The sequence below is a fragment of the Drosophila serrata genome, unplaced genomic scaffold (assembly GCF_035046125.1).
Source record: "Drosophila serrata isolate PLE 108 unplaced genomic scaffold, ASM3504612v1 contig_184, whole genome shotgun sequence".
Classification (NCBI taxonomy): Eukaryota; Metazoa; Arthropoda; class Insecta; order Diptera; family Drosophilidae; genus Drosophila; species Drosophila serrata.
In genome coordinates this window covers 1936072-1949930 of record NW_028257082.1, presented here as the reverse complement: position 1 = coordinate 1949930, position 13859 = coordinate 1936072, and positions in this window count along the sequence as shown.

The window sequence follows — 13859 nt, the reverse complement described above, 5'->3', positions numbered from 1 at the left end:
CTGCTATCACATAGACTTTTCTCTCAGTGCATTGGCCCTAAGTGCAAATGTCACTACGAATGAGGACTGTACATAATTGTTGCGTGTTCAATTTGTATCTGATAGTTTCACTCGGGCGACACTTGTTGAGTTTCAATGGGGTCGTAATGAGGAGGGCGCGTAGAATAATTGCAAAGAATGGCACATAAGCACATGTATGTCCGTATGTGTGTGTGTGTGCGGACCACGCCCCCTGCCCAAACAACACCCTCCGGCGCCGCCACTTTCACCCCCCATCAACCCCCTTTTGCCCCATCGAAGGGACAGGACAACGAATTTGATGGATGAGCAGCCAGGCAACGGAGCGTTTGCTGACAGGACACGGGACACGGGACACAGAGCCTGGGTTGGGCGGGAATTTCGAAAAAAAAGGGGTTGGGACTTTGAGTTTAATTGAAAGCGCATTTGATTGCTCCCCACAGCGGCGGAGTCCGCCTTTCGCGCAGTGTAACGCCAGAGTAAACAATTTACGCGATGGCTCCCTCCACCATCTCCGTTCCGCGCTCTTCCTGTGTGTGTGCGAGCTGCGCGTATCCTTGTGGACACATATCCTTCACCCTTTGTCATTCCGCTGGTCGGTTTACTTTTCACACTTATCAAGAGCCACATTTATTGATTAAACTTTTAATTGGCTGGACAAATGGGAATTGTCCCGAAAAAAAGTCACTGGGAAAACATTTCAAAACTCGTTTCAAGCTCCACAGCTGGGTTTATCGGCCGGATGGGGGGATGGCAACGCATTACCAATCAATCGCACAGCACGCACATAAAAAGTTTCTTTAATTTTTATTGCACACGCCGCCACGCGCATTAAATTCCCACACAACAATGGTAAAAATATTCAATTATCTATTAGCGACAAGTACTCGGAATTTGTACCGTGCGTGGGCTTTTCCTTGCGTATTACTTGGGGTCGTTGCCGCCGCTTCGATTTCGCGATTGAATGCCAGGACCTCACAGAGCCAACTGAGCTTAAACCTGTTGAGTTTCGTCTGTTTATAGCAGGAGTCCTGTGGGACAGTCCCCAGTCACCCGCCGCCTCCTCCTTCTCCTCCCTCGCAGGATTGCGCACAGGGGACTCTGTTAGCCGGCTGTAAGTCCTGCAAGAGCTGTAATATACTGATTCGAATGAAGGATAAATATTTTATTATCATTCCGGTGGCCGCTGTTAATGGTAAATGAAATTAAAAATGTAATTTAAATTTTGATTTAAAAAAGGGAAGCAAAAATCGTATATATTTTATTATATATTAAATATTTTTAAATCTTAAAGCCTTAATGGGCACTCGGGCTCGTGAAGAGTTTGGATTTTGCGATAATACAGCAAAGTTTGACCCCTCATATTTGTATGTACATATATTTTCTGGATTTTTAAGGAATAATTTTTATTTAATTCGATATAATCAGATTTGTAAAGTCAATAGGAGTGAATTACCAATGGGCAATAAAGGTAGCCCTCAAAGTCTATATAGTTTAAGATTATTTATTTATATTAGTCCACTAACTGTCTTATTAATATAATATAGATTAATTTAAATATTTCTTATATTGCTATCATTTATTCCATTATATATTCATTATTAAAAGAATTTATTTAAACAATCATTCTCACAGTTTGAAATAACTTATATTGAAGCTCTTATTTTACATTGGTTTCTGTCTCGGCTAGGAAGGAATAAAATCAAGCAGTTAACTGCTTTAATAATCGTTGAAGACCTTAAAATAACTTTTATTTATTTAAAAAAAAATTACTAAAACGAAAGGAAACTAACTTTGGGTAGACAAAGTTTGTATACTCTTGCAGTTCGCAGTTAAATTAAAGGATCGATCATAACTAGACTTTAAATATTCGTATTTTTAGAATTTAATTTTATATTTATATTTACCCATGCAGAGTATTATGATTTTACTCAGAAGTTTGCAACGCAGTGAAGGAGTGATTTCCGACCGTATAAAGTATTTATATTCTGGATCAGCATCAACATTTAATTTTTGACGTAGTTCTATCTAATTTGATTAAAAGCTATCTTTTATTGTCATTATAGAATTTTGTTTTTCTAGTTTTATTAAAATCGGAATACTATATATATAACTGTCAGAGAAGCGATTTCGCAATGTAGCGGGTAAGTAAGTATCTTTCAACAGTAAGTAATTATGATCAGTTATTAACTCTGATCAGAAAGTATCTATGATCAGTTACTCTGTTTAGTAAGTATCAATGAACAGCAAGTAACTTTGACCAGGAAGTATCTATGATCAGTCAGTATCAATGACCAGTAAGTATTTATGAACACTAATAAACAATGACTTGCAACTTTTGTAACACAACACATTTCTGTAAAGTCGGAGCATGGTGAATCGGTGGACTATATACATATATATCAAATTTAACTAGAAACTTTAAAACGGAATAAGAAGAAGACCAAAAATAATTGTGTTTGCTACGGTGCTTAAGTACACTGGTTGAGAAGCGCAGAGGAGGGCACTTTTTTGAGAGAGTGAATGCGAGGAAAGTATTACGCATATATATAGCTGATATAGGCACAATCGGACGATTTATAGAACTAAGATCAGTAAGTATCAATGAACATTGAGTAACTATGACCAGTAAGTAGCTATGACCAGTAAGTAACTATGATCAGTAATTAAATCTGATTAGTAAGTATCAATGAACAGCAAGTAACTTCGACCAGGAAGTATCTATGACCAGTAAGTATATTTGACCAGTAAGTATCAATGAACAGCAAGTAACTTTGACCTGGAAGTATCTATGATCAGTCAGTATCAATGACCAGTAAGTATTTATGAACACTAATAAACAATGACTTACAACTTTTGTAACACAACACATTTCTGTAAAGTCGGAGCATGGCGAATAGGTGAACTATATATATATCAAATTTAACTAGAAACTTTAAAACGGAACAAGAAGAAGAACAAAAATAATTGTGTTTGCTACGGTGCTTAAGTACACTGGTTGAGAAGCGCAGAGGAGGGCACTTTTTTTGAGAGAGTGAATGCGAGGAAAGTATTACACATATACAGTCACTTCGTTCCGGGGATGTTTGAACCAGTTGGAACAAATTTAAGAGCAAGCTATTTCAATGAAACTATGGAGTTATTCTTCTATATAATTTAACTAGCATATAAGTCGGAGAATGGCGAATAGGTGGACTACATATATACATATATATAGCTGCCATAGGAACAATCGGGCGATTCATAGATCTATAATCAGTAATTAAGCACGACAAGTAATTAACTATGAGCATTAAGTAGCTATGAGCATTAAGTATCTATGACCAGAAAGTAACTCTGACCAGTAAGTAACTCCGAACAGGAGGTATCAATGACCAGGAAGTAACTATGATCAGTAAGTATCTATAACCAGTAATTATGCATGATCAGTTAATAACTTTGAACACTAATAAACAATGACTTGCAACTTTTGTAACACAACACATTTCTGAGACTTGGCCGGAAGCAGTCACTTCGTTCCAGGGATGTTTGAACCAGTTGGGAATTATATGCACAGGGTGAGATTTGTTTTGGAACAAATTTAAGAGCAAGCTATTTCAATGAAACTATGGAGTTATTCGTCTATATAATTTTACTAGAATATAAGTCGGACCATGGCGAATCGGTGGACTATATACATATATATATATGCCATAGGAACAATCGGACGATTTATAGAACTATGATCAGTAGGTATCAATGAACATTGAGTAACTATGACCAGTAAGTAGCTATAACCAGTAAGTAACTATGATCAGTAATTAACTCTGATTAGTAAGTATCAATGAACAGCAAGTAACTTCGACCAGTAAGTATCTATGATCAGAGTGTATAAATGACCAGTAAGTATCTATGAACACTAATAAACAATGACTTGCAACTTTTGTAACACAACACATTTCTGTAAAGTCGGAGCATGGCGAATAGGTGGACTATATATATATCAAATTTAACTAGAAACTTTAAAACGGAACAAGAAGAAGAACAAAAATAATTGTGTTTGCTACGGTGCTTAAGTACACTGGTTGAGAAGCGCAGAGGAGGGCACTTTTTTGAGAGAGTGAATGCGAGGAAAGTATTACACATATACAGTCACTTCGTTCCGGGGATGTTTGAACCAGTTGGAACAAATTTAAGAGCAAGCTATTTCAATGAAACTATGGAGTTATTCTTCTATATAATTTAACTAGCATATAAGTCGGAGAATGGCGAATAGGTGGACTACATATATACATATATATAGCTGCCATAGGAACAATTGGGCGATTCATAGATCTATAATCAGTAATTAAGCACGACCAGTAATTAACTATGAGCATTAAGTAGCTATGAGCAGAAAGTAACTCCAGTAAGTAACTCCAAACAATAAGTATCTATGACCAGAAAGTAACTCTGACCAGTAAGTAACTCCGAACAGTAGGTATCAATGACCAGGAAGTAACTATGATCAGTAAGTATCTATAACCAGTTAATAACTTTGAATGTTTGGAACTGCTAGACCTACTAGTTCTGTAACCTAAGTCCTTACCCTTATGGTAAATCTCGTAATTTACCTATTTTTTGCTGACCGTGTAGTCTTGAATATTTCAGAATATTAATATTGCCAGATCGGCAAGGCTATACTTTCAGATATCGAAGCGCATAAATCGCAGTTCGGCAACTCTGAACGCTCCTATTGTCCCGCCTCCTCGGCTCCGGCTGGTGGTGGTGGTGGTGCTGCTGCTGCTCCGCCATGAGATCATCCAGCCGAATCGGCATAATGCCCGCCTCGAGCTAGCGACTTTCCAACCGAAAAAAATAAGAGAAGAGAAAAATATGGGGAAAAAAAAAGAAACAGCACGGCATTTGCATAACTAGCTGTAAAATTGTTGGAAATTAACAGCGCAAACGGCGAGCGATTGGCTGGAATCGGAATCCGCCAAAAGCCGGCGATCCGACGATCCGGCAAAGACTCTGAGAAACCTGTTCTAGGCGGTAGAAAATGAAAATAAAAAAGACAAGACAAGACAAGCCCCGCGCCGAAAATGAGGAGGAAGCTCTCTGCTGTTGGTCGCACCAATGGACCACCTTGACGACGGCGCACCTCGCTTCTTCTCCCCCGATCTCTCAGAGATATACCTACATATGTAGGTATCTCCTCCCGGGGAACACAATTGGATCGGGTGACTTTGAACTGGTCGGGTGTCGTCCGCGATGGTGTCCAAATTGATGTTTCAATAAAGCCTATAAATTTATGACTAACGAACCAAGTAACATTCACCCATTCTCCCATGCCGATTGCCCATTTCCATTTCCATTTCCAGTTGAAGTTGCCTCGGATTGGGCCCAGGGGATTGAGGATCGGGAATCGAAGATGGGCGAGGTGTAACGGTGACAACGAGTAGGTGTCGCCATTGGTGCCACTATGAATTAATTTGGACAATTTATGAGCCAATCTCTGGCCTGGCCAACAACTGGCCAGGAATGTGTTTAGCGGCGGGCCACCAAGGTGGTCCATTCGTAAATTGAATTATAATTTGATACCCGACTCCCCGACTCCGGAGAGTCGTCCAACTCCATCTGGGGGTTCCAATCGCTCTGGCATATATTACCCATTGATCGGGCCACATAAATCTGACACTAGCGACACAATTAGCACGGCCTTTTCAGGCCCTCCCCCCCGATCCGTCCACTGTTCCCGTGACTTCGAACTGTGACTTGGAACTGAGACTGGAACTGGGACTGGAACTGAGACTGGAACTGGGACTGTGGAAGCTGCCACCCAAAAGTGACAGCCGCCAGAGCAAAACGTACATAAATAGTTCGCATTGCAGTGCTCTTGGCCCCAGCTGCAAGATAATGCGTAGAGTAAATGGATAAATATATCCCGACATAGTCGCAGATCATATACTCTAGGAACAACAATAGTTATATATTAAAATATAGTATAATTAGTATATACAAAAAAGGAATCATAAGCTTACAGAAAGAACAAACAATTGCATTATTTCTTTGACTGAATATTTAATAAAGTAATGTGTAAAGATTTAAGCTCCAAAATAAAAAAGTATAAATGATTTAAGTTTAAAATTGTCATTTTATAACATTTAGAATATATATGTTTTATAATAGAGATTTCTACCAGTAATTATCCAAAATAGACATTTACTAAGGTTTCTGCAAGATATTTGCAGAGTATTTTATACATTCATATTTAGTTAGAAGTTTACAATGCATTTTAAATTAATTATTGAAAATCACAAAACAAAACTAAGCTCGAAGACCGATTACCCCTTGGTGAGTGCATCAAGTGACAGCCAAAAAGCCATGGCCAGAACCGAAGCTGTTCACATGCCGCCGCCTGGCCATGGACTCTGAAAATGTCTCATTTAAATAACTTGCATGCATTTAGTCATACTTTTTTCTTCTGCCCCGACTCCGCTGCCGATCCTCCCGTGACTCCCAGCCCCCGTGCTCCTCCGTGGAGGAGCCAGGCATGCGCCTCTGGGCAGGGAATCAAGGAGCGGATCGGGAAGTCGAGAAGTCGCGTCGCGACGTCAACTTAAGTGGTTGGCCGAGGTGAAGCAACAATAACAACCTCGCCTGCTGACTGCAGATCAAAGTTGCCAATTTAGCTATATAAATTTTAATAAAATTTATTTATAAATTTTATACATAGTAGTTTTTAAACTAAATCATTTTAGGAATTCTAGAAATAGGTAAACAAGTGTATGTATACTGTAAGCCAAGTTTCGTATATAAGTTAATTTTGTGTGAGTAGAAATTTATTTATCGATTTAAGCACAGTCTAAGATCAAAGACAATATGAAGAATAAGATTTTCAACAATTAAAACACATTCAATTATTTCTTTTTTTAAGATTTTCTTATGATTATAAATAATATTCAAGGAATTTACCGATTTTTTATTCTAGCAGAAAATCTTCTAACCCATTTGCATTACGGATTTTACCTTTAATATTTTCTTTAATCAGATTTTTTATATATATTTTTATATTTATATATATTTTTTATATAATTATTATTCAGATTTTTAAACAAATAATAATCACAAGTAATCACCTGAAGCTAGTTATAACCTTTGACCGGATGTTCTATGGTTGAGAGTCTCGCCTTCATCTATTGTTTTTTAAACATTTATCATCAAATTTAATGTATAAAAAATTAATCTTTATTAAAAGTAAAAAAATTATAATATTTTACTGCCCAGAGTTGCCATCACTGACGAAGGCTATCCTCGGACCAGTTCCCTGACTCCTTGAGTGTCGCGTATGTAAATCTCCCATCCATTGGCAATGCACTCCTGGACCTTTTTTGTTATTTTAAGTCAAAGATTCTGTTTTGAGTTGATCGATTTTGTCTCCGCTGAACTTTCAATTGTTCTGGAATCGATAAAGGGTACATGTGTAGGATACATATAGTGTGTTCAGCGTATGGGGAGTCTGCACCTCGTTTATTTGACAAATTCTCGTTGAGCTCTCGTCGTGTCTGCTTCGAGAGTTTTAATTAATTCAAATGCAATTCCAACTGCACGGCGAGTGATGTTGTGCTGATTGAAGCTGAAGGCCAGCACGTGAGTGGAGCCACTGTTACTTTTTACCCACCTAAAAACCCCCCTCATTCAGGCAGATCCACTGACACACAGGTACACGCAAAGAAAATTGTGGTCTTGTGGAATAAATTAAATAATAGATAAATCTATAAAGCTTCCAAGAGCTAAAAGAAATCAACTTTGGCTCACTCTTGAGATTTTCTTGTAATAAGATGGATAGATAACTATCTTATAAATATTTGTTAATTTTTATTGTTATAACTTACATGTTACATAGTATATATACCAAATAATTACACTAAGAAATACTGATAGTATCAAAGATCTTAAAACTTTTACAATATGATACATTAAATATTAGTTTGAGAGATGTTAAGATCAAGATAGTTTCAGGTTAGAGGCTATACCACCACCATAACTTTTCTAACAATGCTAAATAAATAAAATGAAAAATATAATAAGGAGTATATACTTCTATTTTATTTATTTCTTTTATATTTCCCAATGACTTCTTATTAGATTTAACAAATTGAAGCTATGTAAATATTTGTTCTTAGTGCACACAGAGTCCCAGTTTTGCAGACGGACGTTCATTCAGTAAACGTAAACGTTTGTGATTTGTAACGATTGTGCAGTACATAAATCAGTCATGGATTTATTGCGAGAAATGAAATTCGCCGGCTGCTCCTCAACAAACGGCTTCGTCTTTTGCAGCATCTTCTGTCGTGGACCGCCGGCATCACCATCTTTGTCTGGGGGTCTTTAGTTTTAGCCAGTCTTGGGTCTCTGGTCTTCTGGTGCTCAGTATTCAGTATGGGATCTTGGGTCTTGAAGATTCAGTCTTCAGTCTGCAGTCTTCAGTCTGCAGTCTTCAGTCTTCCGATTGGTGAACGTTAGCGCAGCGCAGCAGCGGTCGTGAGTGGCGCTGCGTGTGGGTCGCATAAATTTCACGCTTTGCGCAGGCGCTGCCACAAATCGATGTTCGCTTTTGTTGTGCTCCCCTTTACCACCGCCCCTGGTCCCTGCCCCCCCCCCCCCCTCCTATTTTGCAAACCCCCTTTCTTGGATCTTTTTAAATGCGGTTTTATGAGTCACGCAGCTGTTTATGTTAGAGCTGAGAATGTTGCCTACAAAGAGTTGGCCAAAAGTAGAAGGAACCTCACACTTTCTAGAAAATCTTCCCCAAAAACCATTCAGAATTGAACTTAAATAAGTTGAGAAAGAAAAGCTAAAGTTGGGATACTTTATAACCAGGAAGTTGGCTTAAACTTTAGCTGGAAGCGAGCCCTAACAATCACTGTTGCTGCCCTGCAGCGACTGACCATTAGGACGTGGCTTACTCACGAGTTTCGGGTTTGTAGGAGCTGTCCCAACGGCACGCCGAGAGCTGGACACGCAACTCGGCTAATTGTCTACTAAATGCCAGGCCAAGACTCAAAACCCTCAAATGCCGAGAGTCCCGATCCGGAGAGTCCAAGCCAAGTAACTGAAACTGAAACTGAAACCGAAGCCGAGGACAGTCGCAACGAATTTATGTGCTTTTCGCATTTGCAATCATATCAGATTGCATGACAGTTCTCAATTACTTTTCCCCCAAACAAACAAAAATAAACGCTTTCAATTGCGAAATCGGTCAAATATATAAAAGCTGGCCAAAAGCCTGTCAATGGAATGTTATAGAGGAAATTATGTAAATGAAATGAAATTGATTTGCCGGAAACTTAAGTAATTTAGATGTAGAAATGGTGTATAGGATAAGGAGTTATTATTATTAGAGTAAAATTGTGTTACAATTTTTTATATATTTAAAGAAAGATGTAAGATAAATGGATATTACTTTTCAAGATTCAGATTGGTAAGATAAGATGTGTAATGTATAATGTATTTGTTATTGAGAAGGAAGTTCTTTTGGAGTGCTTAAATAATCATATTCCATTTATTAAAAACTTAGCTAGAGCTAGAATAAATTTAACATTCATTGCCTGAGTAAATTAAGCCTCAAACTAATGTAAATCCCTTTGAAGGTTTTTCACATCTCATTCAGAGTAAATAAATCAATCGAGTTAATTTACATTCAGAGCTGATTCCGTGATTAATGGCTCGCTTTGCCTATATGCATATGGGGCTTAGATCTTCAAGTTGGCTTCAAGTTTGGCATTCCGGCTTAAGTATTCAATTACCGCTGAAGGAACACCGCCTCTGAGAACCTGCAGCTTTGCTCCAGACAAGGATTAGGCAGAGAATGGGTTCAGTGCACTTTCGATTTCCCTTTTTTCTCTGCTGTCTAACAGTCTCCAGTCCCGTTAGCTCTTGGCTACAATATATAATTTATGGCCTGCAGACTTGGCCTAATCCCTGGCCTAATCGTCCCTGCCCCGCCCCGAGTTCGCCTGCCCACACGATAAACTATATACTATATACTATTGGGTCCAGTCACCTCGTCGCGTCCGACATTTTACTTTTGCGGCTGTGGCTTTGCTTTCGTTTCGTTTCGTTTCATTTTCTGCCTTCATAATTTATTATCGGCTCAAAAGCATCTCAATTATGGCTCCTGGCCAGACACGAAACCGGGCACGGAGCTCTCCCCCCTCTCGATATCGGTGGGGAATACAACCTATCTGTATTCGTTTCGTTAATCTGCCGGGGCAATTACAAAACTCTTACAAAACTTTATTCAATTAAATTCGCATGATGCTGTCGCGAGCGCCGAGTGAACGCTACCCGTTGACCAAGTTCGAGATTTGGCAACAGTTTATCTGAGTGAAGAGCCAGGTCGAGATAAAAAACAATGCTCAATGCACAGAGATAAAAAACTATATCTATTGTTTATAGAAAATTAATGTTATATTATATTGTTTAAGCCAGACTTATTATATTACTCCTTCACTCTGTTTCAAGCTTCTGACTAAAACTATAATTCCCTGGAAGGGTATAAAAATAAGAATCTATTAGTAGGTTATATACTTTGATAGCTTGATTCTTTACAAATTATATTCTTGCTTAATCCCAGAATCTTTTCCCGTGTAAAGAGTGTCAAGAGGCGGGATAGGAGGAAGCTTACAAACAGAGGCGGCTTCAATTTCATCCTCGCAATCGTGACGTGCTTTTGATTGCCTCAAGCTAACCAAGCCAAGATCGCTCCGCCTTCAAAACCAAAGTCAGGTCTTCACCAAAGCCTCCGCCGAACCCAAAGAAAGACACCCAAAATCCTCCAAGTGCGAAGCTATTGTTGTCAGCTTTGGTGGCTCCCCAGAAGGGATCCACACTCTTACTTTCCGGTTTCCATCCCACCCTCCTGCCCGAGGCCGGAACTATAAATCCGGGTGGTGTGCCATTAGTGTCCCCTCACCACTGGGATTATCGCAGACAAATTGTCGTCATGTCTTGTTCTAAGCATTGCGGGATGCATTTCAATTGCCTTTTTCGGCTATCACAGGTGGCAGAGAGGCCTCGGGAATTGAATTTGAATGGGGATTGGGATTGGGATTGGGCTTGTGCCAGGTGCCTCAGTTGCTGCTCTGCATATTCGAAATAGTTTTGCCAACCGTTTGATTTATGCTTGTTTCTGTTCAAAAATTTTAAAAGTCAACAAGTCAACCTTTCATTAGCTGTCAGTGGGTTGAATGAACAACAAGTGGGGAATGTTGGACAGGTGAAGTGAAGGATTAACTCGACTGAGGGATTACCTTGGATAATATATATTTATGAAAGTAAGGAAAGGTCTACCTGGAATAATATATTTTATGAAAGTAAGGAAAGGTCTATGGTATTTTAATAATTATCTATAGAAAGTATATAACCAATTTCTGACTTTTATTAATACAAATAATAACATTTTCTCAATTTCGAGTACACCTTCTACTGAAAGTATGCCTCCCTGTCACCTGATATACCCTATAAGAAGCACATACTCTTCATACACTTGCCCCATTAGGGCATTAGATATTCCAGGCAGAGATCCCGGGCCTAGGCAGTGACACTTGTGGTTGTTTTCCTGTCGCGGGGGAAGCACCCATCATACACATGCCTGCACATAACTCATTCGCAAGCGATGGCGATGAGAAACGGCTTCCATTTCCTCATTATCGATTGATATCTCGATACTACCGACTGCCCAAAATGTGTTGCTTCTTTTTTGGGATATTTTTCTTTTGTTTTTTGACAAAAGGGGGAGGAGTTTTTTCTTTATTTTTTTGGGTACATACAAGTATATCCAAGACAAAGTATGCGAAAACTGCAAAAATCGTGTATTTCGTTTCATTTTCGGTAAACGGTCTGTGTCCCGGGAGCGGGGCTAAATGGGTGTACGAGAGTCAGGGGGGGGGGGGTCAGAAAAATGCGCTAATTACACGCACTCGGCAAATCGTTAATTGAAGTTGTCAAGCGGGGCATGCCGCAAAATATGCGCCGCAATGCCAATGCCAATGCGGAGCGATCAGGCGATCAGATTCGCGGGGAATCAAAAGCGCAAGGGAAATGGGAACATTGTGGTACATACATACATATGTACATGCTCCCGACATGGTCCTGGTTGGGGGGATATATTTTTATTTTTCTGCCTGCCTGGATGTGGGCCTGGGACATTGCGACAATGTTGCCGCCCCAATTATCCGCGAATTGAGCTAAAACCGAAATAAGACGAAAATTCTGTTGTCCAAACGAATGGCGCCATTAATTATCGCAAAAAGTGATGCATTTCTTCATAATTAAGCGGGTGAATGACACACCGAAGGCAGCTGCCGATCTGCCGGTGGATTCGCTGCTCCAAGTTGCCACCACCACTTACCATTGCCTGCTCCTCCATTAGGCGGAGTGATGCAGCGGCTAATAGGGGAACATTACTCATGCCCAGCAGGATATCGCTGGGTGCACAGCGTGTCTAGCCGGAGTTCCCCCAGTTACCCGGCAGATGAAGGTGAACAACAACTGGCATCGGGGGGCCCCGGCATGCAATTGAGAAATTTATTAAAAATCATTTTCATTAATTTGGTTATTTATGCCCAGGATCAAACATTCAATTAGGCTGATGTTATAAATCTCGCATTCATTTTTCACATGCTACAGCCGCACAGGTTCTCTATAAATCACAAGGGGTATATATGCACTTCCACATCCACTTCCCTTTTGCACTTGCATGAATGTTCCGCACTGTACACAGCAGCATCGGACTGCCCACGGCTCACGCACAGATTCCTTTGGGAAATGCAATTGCAATGGCAGCTTCCTCACTGCGATCGGAATGAGGGAGCACATTATGGTCTATTGAGGGTTATGGAATTAATATAATTAATAATACTATAGCTAATTATAATAATAATAAATTAAGAACATTTGTGGAGGCTTTAAAAGAGCCTAAATGAGACACGGTTCTAAATTTAGGATGATCTTAGGTGAGTACAGCACTTTAAAGTCTTATAAATCCATTTTTAATATCTCTGCAAATGGTTTATACTTCTATAAATATCTTTAGAATTTAAAAATTAAATTAATTAATTAATTAATTTAGGCTACTCCAACAATTCTTATATCTTTTTCATTTGCTTCGAAGCTCTATTATCCAATAGGCACGCAGCTTTACTCTCATAGTAATCAATATTTGAAGCATATATTAAGCTTATTATTATGTAATTAACTTTCAATATATAACAAAATTAAAAACTCTTTAAAATACCTTAAATTACTTGATAAATCCCCATAAATTTCCCAACTATGTGGTGGTGTCATTGTTTTTTCGCCTGGCTTGCGGAAAAGTCAAGCGAAAGGTTAAAAGTGAAATATCTCCCGCTGACTTGTAACAATGTCAAAATGCTTTATGATTCCATTTTTTTTGTGCTTCGATTTTTCCGTTTTTTTTTGTATTGCTTTCGACTTTTGGGTTTTTTGTCTTTTTGTTGTTTATTTTCATGGTTATTGTTTTTACTGTCATGTTGTTGGGCACGAAAAACGAGAGTAGCAAGATGCACAAAAGACGATAAATCCAATAAAAAAAAGGTTAAATCAGAGGCTGTAAATGATCTAAACGAAGCTTAGATGCTCTTTACTCCTAAAAGTGTATCTGGTGGGGAGATAAAAACCCCTTTAAACTTAATGTAAACATATATTAAAAGAAGATCGACTTTCTCTAGATCATATGTTATTTCTTATTATTTTATGCTAAGATTAATTTTTAGAAACAATCAATAGGAGTAATCTAAATCGGTTTATATTTAGCTTTTCCTTCTCTTAGATTGTGGCAACATTTTCCATTAAGC